This window comes from Acartia tonsa, chromosome 13 (genome assembly GCF_053477335.1).
Source record: "Acartia tonsa isolate MP-2025a chromosome 13, ASM5347733v1, whole genome shotgun sequence".
Lineage (NCBI taxonomy): Eukaryota > Metazoa > Arthropoda > Copepoda > Calanoida > Acartiidae > Acartia > Acartia tonsa.
In genome coordinates this window covers 2243489-2261125 of record NC_137272.1, presented here as the reverse complement: position 1 = coordinate 2261125, position 17637 = coordinate 2243489, and the positions used below count along the sequence as shown (strand labels likewise).

The following is a 17637-nucleotide window of genomic DNA, read 5'->3' as shown; positions in this document are numbered from 1 at the left end:
ATAATATCTGTTTTTCTAGATGGGTGGCTGCGCTGTAGCCTCTCAGGATACTTGGAGTTAACGTAGTTTTTCTTCTGCTTGGTACACTACACTCGTATTTTCGCTCACAGCTCGCAGTTATTTGGCTTGTTTCAGCCTGTCGGCGGCAGGGAATGTCCCGTCCTGCAGCGCCGTGTATCCAAATCCGGCTGGTGGCGGCAGGGAATGTCCCTTCCTGCAGCGCCGCTGGTTTGGATCCTGCTATCTCTTGCAGTAAATGTTGGCCTATTTTCAGCCGTTTGCACTTATTTGGCCCTTGAGCGCTCAATCCTCCGTTAGATGTCGGCGCTTCTCGCGGTTCTCTGTCAAGTTTCGCTGCTCTCCGCAGTCTCTCGTCCGATTTCGCTACTCTCCGCAGCTCGGGTTCCGCCACACTTAGTGGTCTTTCGCTAGGTTTCGCTTCCACAACTGCCGGATACAGAGTTAGACCTTGCTATCCAGGGTGGGTAATTCAGGTTGCTTGTGTCAGTTTTGCCAGTTTCACTGCTGGGAGTACCTTAGCCTCAGCTGCGCGTCTGCTCTACACTTGTGGTTTGCCGTAATCTCACACAGCTGTCACCAAAAGTTGTGGTATCCGCCTAGGTTAAATGGCAGACACCAGAGTTCAAATGACTACGGCAGTGCGAACAGGGTCTAAGGTCTACTAAAGTTATATACAACAAACAATAAATACACAGATTGGAATAAGTAATCATAAACAGAATCAATATAATACATATACAATAGTCAGTTTGGGCAATAATGATCCCCCATCCCTGGAAAGGGTGGGGGGAATTAACAATACAGCTTAACCATAATAAGGCTGTCAGAATCTATCATTAATTTTAGGTATAGGGAGGGGGTCGGCAGACCCCTTCCCCAGGACTCGGGGGAGGGCCCTCGGCCCTTCCCCGAACCCAGGTCAGGGTTGCCATAGGCATGGCTCACGGTTGCCGAATACCACACTTATATAAAATTTTTAACTAGTCCAAACTTTTCACCAATAACCAATATTCTACAGGAGGCATAATCAGTTTATCTTCATTGGAAATATTTATTAATTTATTGCCTGTTGTCTGATCCCTTAAAAGTCCTAGAAATACCTAACTTTAAGCATCCAAAAGTCAATGCTTTTCAGGGCTCGGCAGCAGCTCGTCAGCCGCCTGTAAGCCACATGGAAATCAATATTTTACATTTTAAAAATCAGCTGAAAGTCTAAACCTGACCCAAATATGGCAATAACTCTTTTCAAAAAAAATTCAAGAGCATAAACAGGTTTTAATTTGAGGCTTAGTCGCGGCTGCCGAACCCTGTTGCTTTCTCTTAGCGGAAAAATCATTTAGAAAAGTTATTTACATGGTTTACTGATTAAACTGTTTTTAACCTATTTTTAAAACATATATCAAAAATATACTATGACACCAGTAGAATTAAACTGCAGAGCCTAAATTTGAATTAAGTCCCCAATAAACTTTTTTGAGGGGATTTAAAAATTAATTTTACTGTTGCTGTGGTCTTTTTTGATCAGAGCAAAAGGTCTTTTTTTATTTGGGTAAAATTCGTAGCTTTTAGAGTGTTTTGCTTCATATATATAGTATTCTGGTATAGAGTAAAATTAGGCCTTTTGATTTCATCTAAATTAATTCATTAAAAACTTAATTCTTTACAATATATCAATGAATTAACTTTATCGTGCTTGTTTTCCATCACTTATTTAAAACACAAAAAAATTGGCTGTAAAGGGTTAAATAGTGAAAGATGTCAACAAACGTTTACGCAATACAACAAATTTTTTTTTCTTCACATATACAAATATGATAAAATATAAGATTATTCAAACTTATTTTTTTAAATATTTTTAAAAAGCATGTATCTTTTATTTGTATAGTTTTCATTCTTTTCATTTTAATTTAATAAAAATTATTTAACTACATTGGAAATAAGTCACTTTGTGAAAACACTCTTTTTTGAATTGTAAAAAACTGAAATGAAACGAGACTTTTAATTGGTTCAGACTTCAGAATAATATGTTTTATTTTAATGTTAAATTTCTTCTATATAAATTATTGTTTTAGAAAAAAATTATTTGCATCGAACAGAGTAGAGTTTTTATTATTGTATTGATATAATCTGAATCACATCAAATTGTTCTGTAAGAAACAATTTAACCCCAAACTAAAAAATGCTTTTGCTTCCATCAAAATGATCACAGCAACATATAAAATTAATTTTTAAATCCCCCAAAAAAAGTTTATTGGGGACTTAATTCAAATTTGGGCTCTGCAGTCTGATTCTACTGGTGTCATAGTATATTTTTGATATATGATAAAAAAATAGGTTAAAAACAGTTTAAATGTTTATAAATTAACATTGGAACATTAATTGCTTGGTCAAATGATTTTAATTTCTTTGTTTCTTTTTTAATTTCCATACTTCTTTTTTCTAGTTAATTTTTAATACTTAAATAGATAATGAACTAAAACAAATATTTGGTCACATGGACATACCTACCTCAAAATAGCCAAAAACCAGCCCCAACATATACAACTACATATAACCAGCTATAATATGAATATATGACATTAAATTTAAGGTTTGATGCCCGTCTGTGTTTATGATCTTAAAAATAATATAGCAATCAGTTTTTCCCAATGTAATTAGGCTATTTCACTGGGCACAGTACCCTAAAAATTGAGGAAAATTTATCTTTGTATACAAATTATTTCTTATAAATTACTTTTAAACCGAATTAATGATTTAAATCGTCCTGCAATAAAATGTACATATTACTAAAGAAATCGTGATCATATGATAAAAAGATAAGAAAAAATTATGTTAGCAATTGCCACCCTTAATTATCATAATTCATATAACTGTCAAAACATTTAGGTTTTGAAGCCCTTATCAAGCTTTGGAATTGTGTTATATCAACAAGAATTTGATTATGTTGGTTATTAAGGCGATGTAAAATTTGGGGATTTATGAATATTTCAATGACAATTGAGAATTTGCTCTATAACTTCCCTTTTGTCTGTCAGGCAGAAAGTGTCATGTGTGACATCATAAAAATAGGTCTAAATCCATCGCCCTTTCCCATGTATTTTTATTACGTCACACATGACACTTTCCGTATCTTCGTATTTTTAGTACACTATGAGCTTTACTTCTTCTGGATATTGTCATCCTTGTAGAGATATTACTAGCGACTGCGCCCCTAGAGACGAGGGTCAGTAATATAGCGTTAAATTATCCAGCGACCTATATTTAGCTTTCCTAATCAGTGCAGTGGTTACTAAGATCTTAACGAACAAAGAACTGTAATACTTTATAAGGAAAAGTTTTCCACGCGACAGACAAGTAAATACCAAATTTAATTATAATAGCACCAAAATAAGTTTATTGTTATTTTTTTAAAGACTTTTAAAAATTTGGGTTTGGCGAATCATCAACGACGGCTGGGAATTTAATTACAGAAATATAATCTTTACCTTTTCAAGTAATAGTTCACGAATTCTAAAGGATAAATCGAAAGAAAAAAATATAAGTTATTTCAAAAATGTATAAGTTATTTCAAATATATCCTATCGTATAAAGTAGTAAGTTATTTTGTTATAAAATACCTCTTATTACTGAAGCAGATTAGATCAGGGAGGAAGGGATGGAAATACTGGATTGTAAATTCTATTTGTCCCCAAAGTTTTACAATCATATCATCTCATCCATTGACTTTTTTGTTAAATTAAAAATTAAAGCAACTGTTCTATCATAATAAGTTTAATTATGTGTTTATATCAAACTTTTGTCAAATGTTTAAGCCCTGAAAATCCCAGGGCTACACCTATTTTTTGTCTCAAGTTAAGATAACAATTTTAGTATGCCTTTAATTACGCTATATAGTTTTGTCTGTGGTTTTAACAAGGATGGCATTTTGCAAGTTTCGTGCATTTTTAGAGTATGAATAACACTCCAATGTTTAATATATAAAAGAATAGTAAAATATAATACAGACAGACAGACAGACGGACAGACAGACAGACGGACGGACAGACATTATTCTACTTTGTATTATAGATTGTTAGATTTTGACTTATGTTTGAATTTCAAATATAATATTAAATATTCATTATTGCTAAATTTGGGTTTATTGGATAACTCATTTCATTAAAGTATTTATAACAGACAAATTTTCAGCCAATGAAATTAAATTTTTAGTATATTGTTGAAATAATAGCAGGTTATAAGTTTAACATTAAAATCTACACATTTTGCTAGATTGAAAGAATCCTTAAATTGGCTTTGATACAATAACTTTAAAACTTATGATAATAATATGATAAATTTAGAATTTACATAATATATAATCACTTATGGGATAACAATATATGTTTCCCCTAAAACCAAGAGCGCTTATATGCCTCTAGGGGCGTAGCCGCTTCTAGTACAGTGTTCCATACTATAAAGTAGTAAGGTTTTTTTGTCTGAAGCTAAAAATTACAGAAATTGTGGGTCTTAATTGGTTTTACTTTTCAGGAAAGCTTTATGAATAATCTTGGGGTGATTTTATGCTATGTTCCTGACATTCCCAACTCGCCCTAAAGATTAGGGGCGAAGCAATTTGTAGATCATACAGTAAAAGTCAAATAGTTTCCAAGTTTAAATAAAATGGAAATATTTTCCGTTCAGAAAAATTCAATTGAGCAATTAAGACTATCTTTATTGCTAATCTATACATATGAATTTTTAGGGAAATTTGAAATTTACACATATTCTATACAGTAAAAAAACTTTTTAAAAGTAAAGCTTTTTTATAATAATGGTCAGTCTGTTTGTCTGGAATGAATAGCTTTTTTAGTTAATTTAGACATGTTAGAATTGTACTGTCAATTTAAAAAACTTTGTATGATGATTCCTATATAAGTTAGGTATAATTTAGAAAGCGTAGCAACTCTATAAGCATTTCCAAAAAGTCTGTTAAGTCCATTAAAAACATGTAGGTTTTTAACCTTTTCAACAACAAAATGTGCTATAATTATTCTATTCATCCGAGTTTTGTAATAGTTATTTCTTACATCGTATTATAAACGGCTTTCCGCGGATATAAAATGTACAATTATAAGATTAAAACTAGTTTTTTTAGCCCCGAGGTGCCGAAGGCACCAGCTGAAAAAATTGTTTTAATCTTATGATTGTACATTTTTATATTCGTAGAAAGCTGTATATAATACGATGCTAGACATAGTTTTTCGTATGGATGAGAACCAGTTCCTATCCTCCGGATTCGAATGAATACGAGAATAATTATTCTTATTACATCAAGGTATAATGTTATGAGCTAAGCATCTGTAAAATTAAGCCCTAAAAATGTAAGTACATCCATAAACATTATCCTGTATCAAGCAGTTTTTCAAAAGAATTACTTACAATTTTGTTTAGACTCGTACATTTTGGATCGTCTTTTTCCCTTAAACCGATTCTATGAATAACTTGTAGAGTAGCTTTACTGGGGAAAAATCCAACCCATACTTTAAATTATGTATTTATTCTAATGAAAATAAAAGACTATAAAAATATTATCAAAATTAGACAAATTTAAAACAATTTAATATAATTTTTAAGTAAAAAAGCATGTATAAAGACCTATTTATTAAAATGGGGAAATAAGATTTATAAAACGAAGACCCTAAAATGTAATGTTAGAGACAATAACCCTTTTTAATAGAATGGTCATAGTACAGCTAAAAAATTATTAGCAAATATTGTCAGTACAAATTAACATTAGTAAAACAACACAAGAATCATAAAATTAGAGGTTTCGAGATAAAAAAACTAAATTAAAAGAATGAAAATTTGTAAAAATTAAAGAGGATATTGTAAAAACATTACTAGAAAAACTAATTTGAAACCAATAGTTTAATGTATTCTTGATGTAAAATAAAATAAAATGTGATCTTACTAATTTATGAAATGAATATTGTAATTTAGTTGAGATATGCACACACCATTAAATGCAAAATCTTAAAAATTAGGTCGCCAATTCCTGATAAAACATAAAAATCAACATAAAAATCAAAATCATCCTTTTTGTCTCTCTTTTCTCCTTAGGCTTTAGGCCTATAAAAGTAAACCTGGAAGAGAGAAACAGTTAGTCGTTATACGGAATTACTATATCACACTGACTCTTTTCAAAAATTCTAAAATTTAAGGGAAGACTCCCTTCTCTTGCTTTGGAATTTCTGGAGGGTCCTGGCGGCTCAAATTTAGGATTTTTCATTTAAAACATACCTAAAAAATAAAAAGTTTTGTTAGATAAAATTCATAATACTTTGTTAAATAAATTATAGAATATCATTTTGATGTTGGTCAATTGAGATAAATTTAAGGGTAAGGCCTTCTTAGGGCCTAAAAGCTTAGGCATCCGGACGGATAGTTATCTCCAAGTTTTGTTCTGAAGAGAACTCCTATAGCGCGTGTACCACCATAAGTCGCAAGTCACTACGGGGCTAAATAGGGATAACATAGGGAGATACGGTGGTGGCTCTGCTACCAACGGTTGATTATAGCTTGCTATCTGACGGCCGATACTAACAACCGGATCCTCCCCATGCTTCTGAAGTCCAGGAAAGTTGGAGATCGTTATCTATTCGGACAATTTAACATTTTCGGATTAGAACTCTGAATAAGTTCACGTCTTAAAGGTAGTTTTACTTTGCTAATACTCTGGGAGATCGGTTCGGAGCTAGTCTAGTGATTTTCTTACCTGTCAAAGGTACCTAACAAAGAACTTCACGCCTCACGAGGGATACAGGCAGCAAGAACGGAATATTGTAGTCATGTTCGCATGATTCTCTTCGGAGTCACAGTAGATACTTTCAGTCCAAAAGTGTTGGCAAAGTTAGTTACCTAGGAATAAAAAATTCTTAGACTAAATAACAGTATAAAGTTATCAGTAATGTCTTAGTACCATTTTCGGAATAGGGCTTATAGACAAAAGACTATCTCTTAAGTGTATTTGGGTTTAGGATCGGTGTGAAATAATACCACCATTCTAAGGTTAGATATACTTGTCAAACAGGGATTAATGCGTCGCTGATCTGGAAAGGAGACATTGGTGAGAGATTGTAGTCCTGTGAAGTAGTGATAAAGGATTACATTTGTCCCTGGAACCCGGAGGTGACCCATAAAATTGGTTCCGTTACCTACGGATTAACCCAGGTAAGATTTAACTTTTTTTCTTTTAGGTGGGATATTGGCTCAAGGCCACTAAATAAGTCTTACCAGTAAAGCATCCATAAAAGCACAGCTCTTCATTGACAAACAATCATTCCATATGTCACCAGCATTATTGCCATTTATCTCTTCTATCTAGAGCATAGGCCACGCACAATGGTGCTCCATTTATCTTTGATTTAGGCCTCATTCCATGTGTAGTACAGCAATAACCTAAAATGGATGATATTATTATTGATCAATTAGAAGATGAAATATTAAATCCTCCACCTTATAATCCAGAATATGAACCTGGATTAAATAATGCAGTAAATCATTATCTAAGACTGGAGGAAATACCTAGTGTTCATGTTAGGCCTGAGATTCACTCAACAACAGCAATGCTTGTCTTAGGCAATAGGCGACAAAATCGCATATTACATAGGCCTCAAATACATGTACAAGACATTTCTACCATACATGAAAATGAGCCAAATATTCAAGTAATAAAACAAGAAAATTATGGAAATAAACCCCAAAATAAAAAAGTAGTTAAACCAACTTCAGATTTTTCGGGTTATGAGTCAGAATCTAGCTATTATAGTGAGGATTTTGACAGACAAAAAAGTAAAAAACATTCTAAAAAAAGGCCTGACAGAATGTATGATCCACTTAACCCACATGGCAATGAGGACCAGAGACGCCATGAACAACATCATGATAGACATGAAAATCGTTATAAACACGATAAAGACAAAACTAAGTCTAACAAAGAAAGACAACATAGAAGAGATGATAGTGACAGAGAAGACAGGCATAAAGACAGACAGAATTTCTCTATGCCAAGGAGAATGAATAGACACGACGACAGTAGTGGTCCTAGTTCTAGTACAAGTTCTTCAGACACAGAGTCAGATAGAAGAACTCCAAGGACAAATAGAGATAATAGACATAGAGAGACATCTCAAGACAATAACTTACTTGGAAATATGTTCTCCCAGTCACAAATACACGTCCTCCAGAAGCTGTTACAGGCAAACACATCTATCACTGACCTAAATACAGCAAAAATAATTAATCTCATACCAAATAATTTAGTGTGGGGCAGTTGTCAACACGAACGTATTCACAGACAAGTCAAAATATTGGGTAAAATCCCACCCCAATATGGAGAAAAAACTAACCCTTACACTTTTTTTAGCACTTTTAAATATTTGGAGGAATATGAGATCCCCTTTACTCATAGTTCCTACAACAATATTCTTATTCACTACTTTAATACAGAATCAAGGAATAAACTAGATATGCTAGAAATAGATCCTAATGCCCTTAGTGCTCAGGATTTTGTAAAATCGATCCTAACTACCATAGGTGCAGAATTACTCAACCCACATGAATATGAGAAACAATTCTACACTTATAGATTCACTGCTGAAGATGAAGACAGACCAAATAAAATAATAATATATTTGGCAGCCATGTTGCAAAAAACAGGCAATAGTCATGAAAATCAAATGGCTAAACTTAGGGAGAAAATATGTACCTATTTGGTACCACCATTATTACAATCTGCATTTTTGACATCCACAAACGTTCCTAACTTCTCTAAAGAGACAATCTTAAGCTGGTTTAGCAATAACAGAAGCTTTTATAACTCAGCCATTGAGAGAAAAAGAAAATTAGACAGACAAAAAAATGCAAATGTAAACCAAGTAGAAAAGGAAAAAACTTGTGAGCATTGCCAAAAGCCTCACTATTCTAGATACTGTTTAAAACATCCAGATGAAGCAGTTAAAAAAGCAAATATGGAATGGTGGTATAAAAAGAATAAAGAAAAAGCTAACAGTATAGTTTGTTTATTGTGTAATTCTGACACCCATGGTAGTGGGGAGTGTTTCACTTTCCCTAATGTCACTCTCTCCAAAGAACAATGCCCACGCTGCTTAAATTATGGTGTATCAAGACTATACCATCCATTGTCGGCGTGCAAACTCCCGCCAACAATGGAAAAAAACTAGTAGGGCAGCCGAGTATTTCTCAAGAAAGCAAAAACATACAATTACAGGTAAAAATACCGCAAGTTACGGATTCTTGGGACATACCCGGCACCCCTATTCTAGGGAAAATCTCACCTCAAAATCAAACTGGTCCCAAAATCAACATTTCTTTGTCCATTCAGATAAACCTGAAAAATTCGGATATTGATTATCAAAATGAAAATATAAAAATTAAGAATGTTGAAGTACTAGAATGTTCGACTACCCAAAATAATGTCAATAATAATACCCAAAATAGTGTAAATAGTAATAATACTAATAAGCTAATAGAAAATATATTAATGGAAAGTCAAACATCTAATACTTCAACATTAAACTGTTCGTCTATAAACAATGATTTAAAAATAAAGGAAAACTCTATTGTTAATAATCCAATAGATAAAACTAATCCGCCAGCAATTACCAATGTAAAAGAAAATGTGTCTAACACAAAATTGGATAATATTAGTAAATCCCCTAATTACGCGACGGATCAAAAAATAAGTCAAAAAATTGAAAAATTATCTAGCAATAAAATTTCTGTTAATTTGTCTCAACAATTGCTATGCCCAGAGGTACAAATAGGCAAAGTCGATTTAGAAAATAATTTGAGGCAAAAAGAGGAAATAGACGAACAGACAAACATCAGTAAAATAGAAAGCAAAGAAAATTACCCTGAGGATTTAGATGAGCAGATAATTGACTACTGCAAAACTGTTCAGTCCTCTTACAACACTGACATATCTGAAAATAATAGAATTAAAGAAAAATCAGATTTTAAAAGTGCATTGTGCATGAAAAATGGGGCCAGAAACACAAAGGCTTTATCATGGCTCCAATATCTTGAAGACTTTCCTTCTCAAAATAAATTCATGACAATCATGTTAGTTCTATTAACAAGTATGGTGGTTGGTAGTACTCTTGCGCTATTTGGCTTATTATTTTTTATCATTGCTTACATTAGTATGTCAAATGGGAGATTATTACTCATTGCCCTGACTGAACGCGGAACTAACAGGATTGATATGAATAAGCTTGAAACAAAGCCGGAGTTTAAGCCAATTAAATCGATTTACTCTAAAGTAAGCAACAGTCTAATAAAAACCCTAAATAAAATAATTAATGTCTTAAATTATATTAGGGTCTATCTAGCTAAAAAGATAAGGTATAAAATAGTCATTATCCAAACGTTTTAAGAATCTCCAGATCCCATTCTTAGAACTATACAATGAGACACAGAGTTTCATTAATAAATTTATAGTATAAATGTATAAAGAGCATATTATTTGATTTCCAATTGCAAAGACCTAGAGCGTTGCAAACGAAAAATAATTTCATTAAATTTTGCTTTCTAAGTTTAGCTGTTTAATGCTTTTTACTGCTTTTTGAAAAAGAAAGGGATAATTTTAGTAAAAAATTGTCATTTCTGTCTAAACTTATGTGAAGTATCTAAAACTGCCATTATATTCATAATCATCTTTTCCGATTTACAATATTGCATTTTTAAACCTAGTTATTTGTGATTAATAAGACATTTTTTCCTAATGGTGTGATTACTTAGTAGCAAATCAAAATTATCAAGTTTTTAGAGACATCTAGCGACAAATGTAGAACTAATATATAGCAGATGTTCCCAAATTAAATTTTGCCTATATTTACATTGTTTTGGATTATTTTTCCATAAATGGTTGAGCTCTCCCTTGTGGGGGTGGCAAATTAACTATGTCCTTATTTCAAGTATTGGGTTATTTTCAGTTTCAAGAGATCAATAGATAATTTTCAAAATAATTTTTAACAAATGAACAATATTTAAACTATGCAAAAACGAAATTAACTAGGCAAAATGCAGAAATCATTATAGCTGAAACATAGATGTCCAAGTAAAGGGGTAATGGTGTATTTGTCCCTTACACCCCTCAAGTTTTTTTAAATACCTTACATTACTCCCCTTGAACATATAGAAATCCTCATTTTACCCCCATGCTAAGTAAAAAGCTTGGGCGTCCTTGTGTTAACATTAGTTTGCAATTTGCTCTTGGTTCTTTTGCCAGCACCCGGCTGTATTTACATTTTTGAATAATTCAGCTTATTTCAAAGACCCAACCAAAAGTCGTGGAAAAGGTCTTTGAAATGGGGTGGTTGTTACATATACTATTTATTGCTCTTTAATGTTTTATTTATAAAAGGCAAGAAAAAATAATAAAAAGTTTGAACAAGAATATACATCATTATAATTATAAAGTAGGACAATTATGTGTGCCTAATAAAATAAATAAATTCAATAGAATATTAAAAAGCTCAACAGACGACAATTCTAGTTCTAGAGCAGATACGCTATCTAGTCTGTAACAAATACAGACATATCTAGTTTTGTAGCAAAAAAGAACATACAATCAAAATTATAAAATAACTCCCCACAAAACTGCAGAAAACACACAACTTAGTTATAGAATAATCTTGCTTAAAAACCTTCCTATACCTCCATTAGAATCCACAAGCCCTTCACTCTTCCGCAGACAAATCCGGTACATCTGCGTATTACAAGAGGCCCCAAAAGGGAGACTAAAACTGGTAGGAATTCCGCAATTTTCAGCTGTCACCAATGTCATCTTCTTTTCAGTTCTACAAGCTTCCTCAACAAATTTTGTTTCACCAAATACAATTACAGACACAATACCTAAAAATAAAATACAAGAATTAATAACAATTAAATAGATAAAGCTATAAAGATTTTTTTTGCAGTAATAAGAAAACACCACACAATAATAAATTAATAGTTGATAAAATTTATGAACAGACATGTGTTATCCAAAAATACAAGACCTTGAAAATAAACATGAACTTGATACCAAAAAAAAAAAATAAAAACTTCTGTTAAACATCGGGTTTTAATAAATAGACAAAGTTAATTAAATCCAATTTTTTTTAATTATATGCTTATGTGACGTAAATTTCCAACAGATTATCATCCATTGTCCTATCCCCTTAGATCCCTGTATGTATGTCTAACTAGATCAAATTTTTATGTGTCTAGGTGTCTTAAATTTGATTTTCCAACAGAATATCATCCATTGTCTTATCCCTTAAGATATCTGTATGTAAGTCTAATTTTATCTAATCTTTTTATGAAAACTATTTATTAATTGTGTTTTTATGTGGCGGAAACTCGATTTCCAATATATTATCATCCATTGTCTTATCCCTTTAGATACCTGTAAGTAAGTCTAAATAGATCTGATTTTCATTAATTATGTGCCTATGTGTCGTAAATTTGATTTTCCAACATATTACCATCCTTTGTCTTATCCCTTAAGATCCCTGTAAGTATATGAAACGTTGTCTAATTTTTTTATGAAAACAAACTTGTAAATTCAGTGTTTATGAGGAGAAAACTTGATTTTAAACATATGTTTTGATAATCGCTTAAAAATATGCACTTTTTACTAATTTTTATACACATAAATAAATTTGATTTTCTTGTACTTATACTTAAAATTACTAATTATACAACTTTATAAAGTTTAGGACTGAACTGATTAAGTTCTCCATTTTATAGAAGCTTGAATTAAGTTCCACATTGGCTTAAAGATTTTATTTTTAGATTAAGTCTACAAAGCAAATAATTCAATGTATTCTCAAACTTCATATAGTAAATTATGTAGAAAATCGTATTATAGACAGTTTCCCACTAACTCTAAAATGAAAAAATTACTAAACTAGTATTATGAATTTTTAGTTGGTATTGGTTGAAAATTATATATAATTCAATGCTATACATGAGTTTTAATATAGCTGAGAACCGGTTCTAATCCATCGGATAATAATTGGTCTCAAAGCAATTTTTACATATCCTGTTATCCCTGGACCTCCAGGAAGTTATTTTTTTTTGTAGCATACAATTGAAAATGTTTAAATAAAGGCCTTTTTGTTATGTGTGGCAAAATAAAGGACTTTTATAGCCTTAAAACAAAGGATTTCTCATCGGATTATCAAACTTTAAAATCATCTCAACTATAATATCAAATATAGGGAAAAAAGATTTCTTGTTTCACTAAAAAACGAAATTTTCTGTTTTAATTTTAATAACCCCAAAATATGATAACTTTTTCTAGATGTAAAGGACTTGAAACTAAAATGTCTTTTTTTATACAAATGTAAGTAACTTAGAAATTCATAAAATAAACAATATTCAATTTCCAGTAAAATAACAAAATCAAACAGGGTTTCAACAAAATATCCAAGTAACTTCAATTGGCCAATTTTTCTCCCATATATAGATAAAATTGTTAAATAATAAAGGCGAAATATTTCTTTTAAAACAGTCCAAAAAAGAGTCAAATTTAAATATGCAAAATGGGTTTCTATTGTCAAACAAAAAGTAAACTGATTAACATTTATTTTTTTCCCACAATGTAAACCGATTTTTAACATCACTCTTGCTTTGATAAATAGGATATTAGCATGCTAAACTATCTCTGATATTCATCCTTTGTAGATGGTAGTTCTGTCAATAATACGAATTTAAAAATAGAACTTTTTCCTACTTAATTTCCACCTTAATTGAAATATAAATTCACAATTTAAAGTCATAAAATGAATCCTTAAAAGTAAGTAAATTATTTCAAGTATATACAACAAGTTCAGTATCCTTAGAAACATAATATAAAAAAAAAAAAATGTTCAAATTTCCCCTCAATTATCAAACAGGAAAAAAGGCATAAAATTACCAATTTTTAGTTAATAGAACAATCTCGGTTGATTAGAATTATGAAAGGTTATTTAAAAAGTCTTTGATGATCAAATGAGAAATAATTATGTATCTATTCCCTTTTAAACAATCAAATATCATAATATTTAAATATCATATTTTATTCACTTTACCTATCCCTCCCTTTATAATTTTATAAGCTAAATCAACATGTGTGTTAAAACATCTTAAATATTAGATTATCAATATATCTATTTTTCTCCACTAAACACGATTATAATTCTTACATAAAATGAGAAGTACAAAAAAGTTCCTCCTTCAAAAATTAGATTTTTATAATTTTTACCCTTAAACAATCCCAGTTTTTCCTAAAATAAGTAATAATTGCCGCCGAATAATTTTTGTCAGTTTTTGGCAAAATAATTTTTGATAAGAAGACAAATAAAGGATAAACTCGTTTTTCATGCGCATAAAAACAATCTAAAAATTTTGTGTAATAGAATATAAACCATAGAAGCACTTTGCTCTTTGTTAAAATATTTTTTCTTCATGTTTGGAATAATTCTACTCCATCCATGTTTATTTTCTCCAATAAATCAATTGATAAATACACTTCAAATCTACTTGTACATACTACCATCAATGACTTTTTATGCTTCGCTACTTATGGATGTTGTCATCCTTGTTTTATTACATTTAAAATATTTACTTCACTTAAAAATCTTTTTTCTCATAAATTTATACATAAAAATGTTAACTTAATTAAAAATATTTTCTCTTAAACAAATTTATCGTCTTTTTAAATAAACTAGTCACTGTGGCCCTAGCATCTAGGGGCTCTATAATCAAAAGAATCTGGCAGGGCAAAAAATAGCCTAAAACCATACCACCCATACTTTTAAAAATAAAATAGCCTAAAACCATCCCAATACCTATAGGTAGCTTTACTGTAAAGAAAAACCATATCGGTGCAGTGGTTAGCGAGATTTTTCGCTACAGACAAAAAAGTTTATCACTTTATATTAGGATAAATAATAATTTCTAGGCCATAAAAATTAAACTTTTAAAATGAAAACAAAAAAGATATAACAATAATAAAGTAATTAAAAACAAAAATACTCACATATGTTTCAAAGCAGCAAGTTATCCAAATACTATTCAGCTGTATCCAAGCCACTTAGGCGGGAGGCACACTCAGGCCATATAGCCCTAAAATACATTATATAACAGCAGACAATATACATCATGGACTAAACAACAACACGCACACACCTGCCAACTTAGCTTGAAGAAAAGTAAAAGAAAGCAGAATAACAGCCCTACACTCGCTCGCCTAGCCATATAGGCAGAGAGAAAGCTGAAATACACACCACTTCTAAAAAACATTAAAATAAAGAATATAAAACACCGGATCACACATGCGCAGTTCATAAAACATAAAAACAAAATCAACATTAATAAACTAAAACTTTAATCATATTTTTGTTTTCGCACACCTAAATTTTTCGCCTTACACGACACTCCTTAATAAAAACAAAACACCAAACCTATCAGTATAGAACAAAAAGCAATATTAATTCTTTCTCTCTTTCTCTCGACTTTTCTCTTTATCACTTTCTCTCACACTTATCTTAAATCTATAAGTCAAATGATCAATGTCTCTTATCTCAATTACTCTATAGATAGACAGAAAATAGTGTTTTATCATGTTCTATACAAAATAATATTAACAAAATAAATTAAGTTTTTAACATATAACCCACCCCCCCCCCCAACTCCCTAAACAAGATGAACTGAAAAGTAAAACAGCTACTAAAAATCGACATCTAAACATTAACCCAAAATTTTTTTTTCACCCCTTCAAATGAGCAAATTTTTTTTGCAGAGGGGGAGAAGTAATTTGCTATGAAGCAAATAACTATTTAACTATAAGTATATCAGTCACATATTCTATTTACAAAAAACAAAGCCTAATCTTTTTGCTTCACCTAAAATAAGAATAAGCATGCATGTATCTTATTCCCCGAAAAAATAATACAAAAGGAGTATTAAGGGGTTTTCTTTAAAAATATTAGCTTTACAATCCAATGAAAAAGGGATGGAAGCACCATAGGCCCAAAAAGGACCAAAATAGAAGCAAAAAGAACACTTACCAAGTAAACCAGAAGTGTACAGGCGACTCCTCCTGCGGTCAAAAATAGGCGGGACAAGGCCATAAAAAATATGGCGGTCCTTCACCGCCTTCAAGCTGGGCCCGGTTACATCGATCAGCAATGTTGGAACCACATTTGTCGAAATAAACTGGGAGCCGAAAAGTTATGACTGAAAAAACAGAAAAAAATAAGTATTAAATCAAGCTAAAAATGTTCTAGAAAAAATAAGCCTTAAATAGGTTTCTACGAAAAAGAAAAGCACACAGAAAATAGCCAAATGATAATTATACTTAAAAACTTAGGTTTAAAATTTTAGGACCTAATAAAATCTTGAGGATAACTTAAATTAACAGACTCGAGATTTTCTGCACTGTCCTAAACATAATCTTGTTCAAAATATTTTTTCTCATCATAAAATTCATTGTTATTATAAACCATTTTTTTTTATCACTCTATGAAAATTTATACACTATCATAACTTACAAGTAAATAAAATATCTTAATATTCTCAAATCATTTTTACAATGTATAGTCATTTAAGCTACCTTTTAGAAGCTACCTCCGATGAAATAGAGAGGACTAAAAGGGAACTTAATTAATTTTTTAAATTAATATCTAAACTGAATCTAAATGAGAATATCATTACCTCATAACTGCTATCTCAGATTTAGTTTCACCAACAACAAAGCCCACTAATTAAGAAAATAGCAGAACAAAACAGCTAACAGCTACATGATAATCTAAAACAAATAAAAAATAATTAGAAATTATTATAAATAAAATAGTTATCAAAAACCAAAAAACTTTGTGATTATAAAATCATTATTTTGAAATTAACAACAAGATAAAATTTTTACGAGTTTTGAAGAAATACCGTTTCATATCCAATATTAAAGATGAGTCTGATACTTAAAAATACATCAAAGAATAAAATAAATATTATAACTTACCACATAATAGAACAATAACCAGAGGAGGAATGACCTCCTACCTTGTCCTCCAGCGGACTAGCGGCAAATCCCATGCTTCCTGAAACCTCCAGGGGCAAAGCAGGACTAGGAGGACCTCGCTCCAGGTCAAGATCCTGATCGGGGACACTCTGCTCCATGTGGGTTGTCTGGGCGGATAAATAGCGGCCCAGATAAAACTTGAACGTCTCATTTCATCTCTCAAAACAACTGAAAAATAAGAACAATCAAAAAATATTAAAATAGTCATACAACTTTTAGAATAATCAATCTTTTAAGTATCGGTCTAATACAGAAATATACCTATTATTCGTATCATTAAAAAAGCAATTATTTTTTTTTTGTAATACCAAAAACTAAAATTGGATAAATAGGGATGGATAAAGTAACACAAAAAAGTCATCATTAGTTTGTTAATAAAGTCTGGAAAGAAAAACTTTTTCTTTGCTCAATAATTTAAAATTGGAAGAAAAACCAACTTTTTAGACCACAACACTACCACACCACCCCCTAAATTAAATCAAGATATCCAGGATTTCCGAAAATAA

At 31.1% G+C, this 17637-nt stretch overlaps 1 protein-coding gene and 1 long non-coding RNA gene across 2 annotated transcripts in view; both read right to left on the bottom strand.

The window, feature by feature from the left end:
* The window catches only part of LOC145304200 (uncharacterized), a 114909-nt gene that overhangs the window by 50932 nt on the left and 46340 nt on the right, over positions 1-17637 (bottom strand). The gene's annotated exons all lie outside the window — the stretch shown is intronic.
* LOC145304201 (uncharacterized) lies at positions 5542-15184 on the bottom strand. Its single transcript, XR_013874028.1, has 8 exons — positions 15092-15184; positions 11740-11937; positions 9935-10004; positions 9357-9409; positions 8206-8279; positions 7294-7458; positions 6776-6918; positions 5542-6300 (listed from the first exon to the last, which is right to left on the bottom strand). It is a non-coding gene; the product is annotated as an uncharacterized LOC145304201 (long non-coding RNA).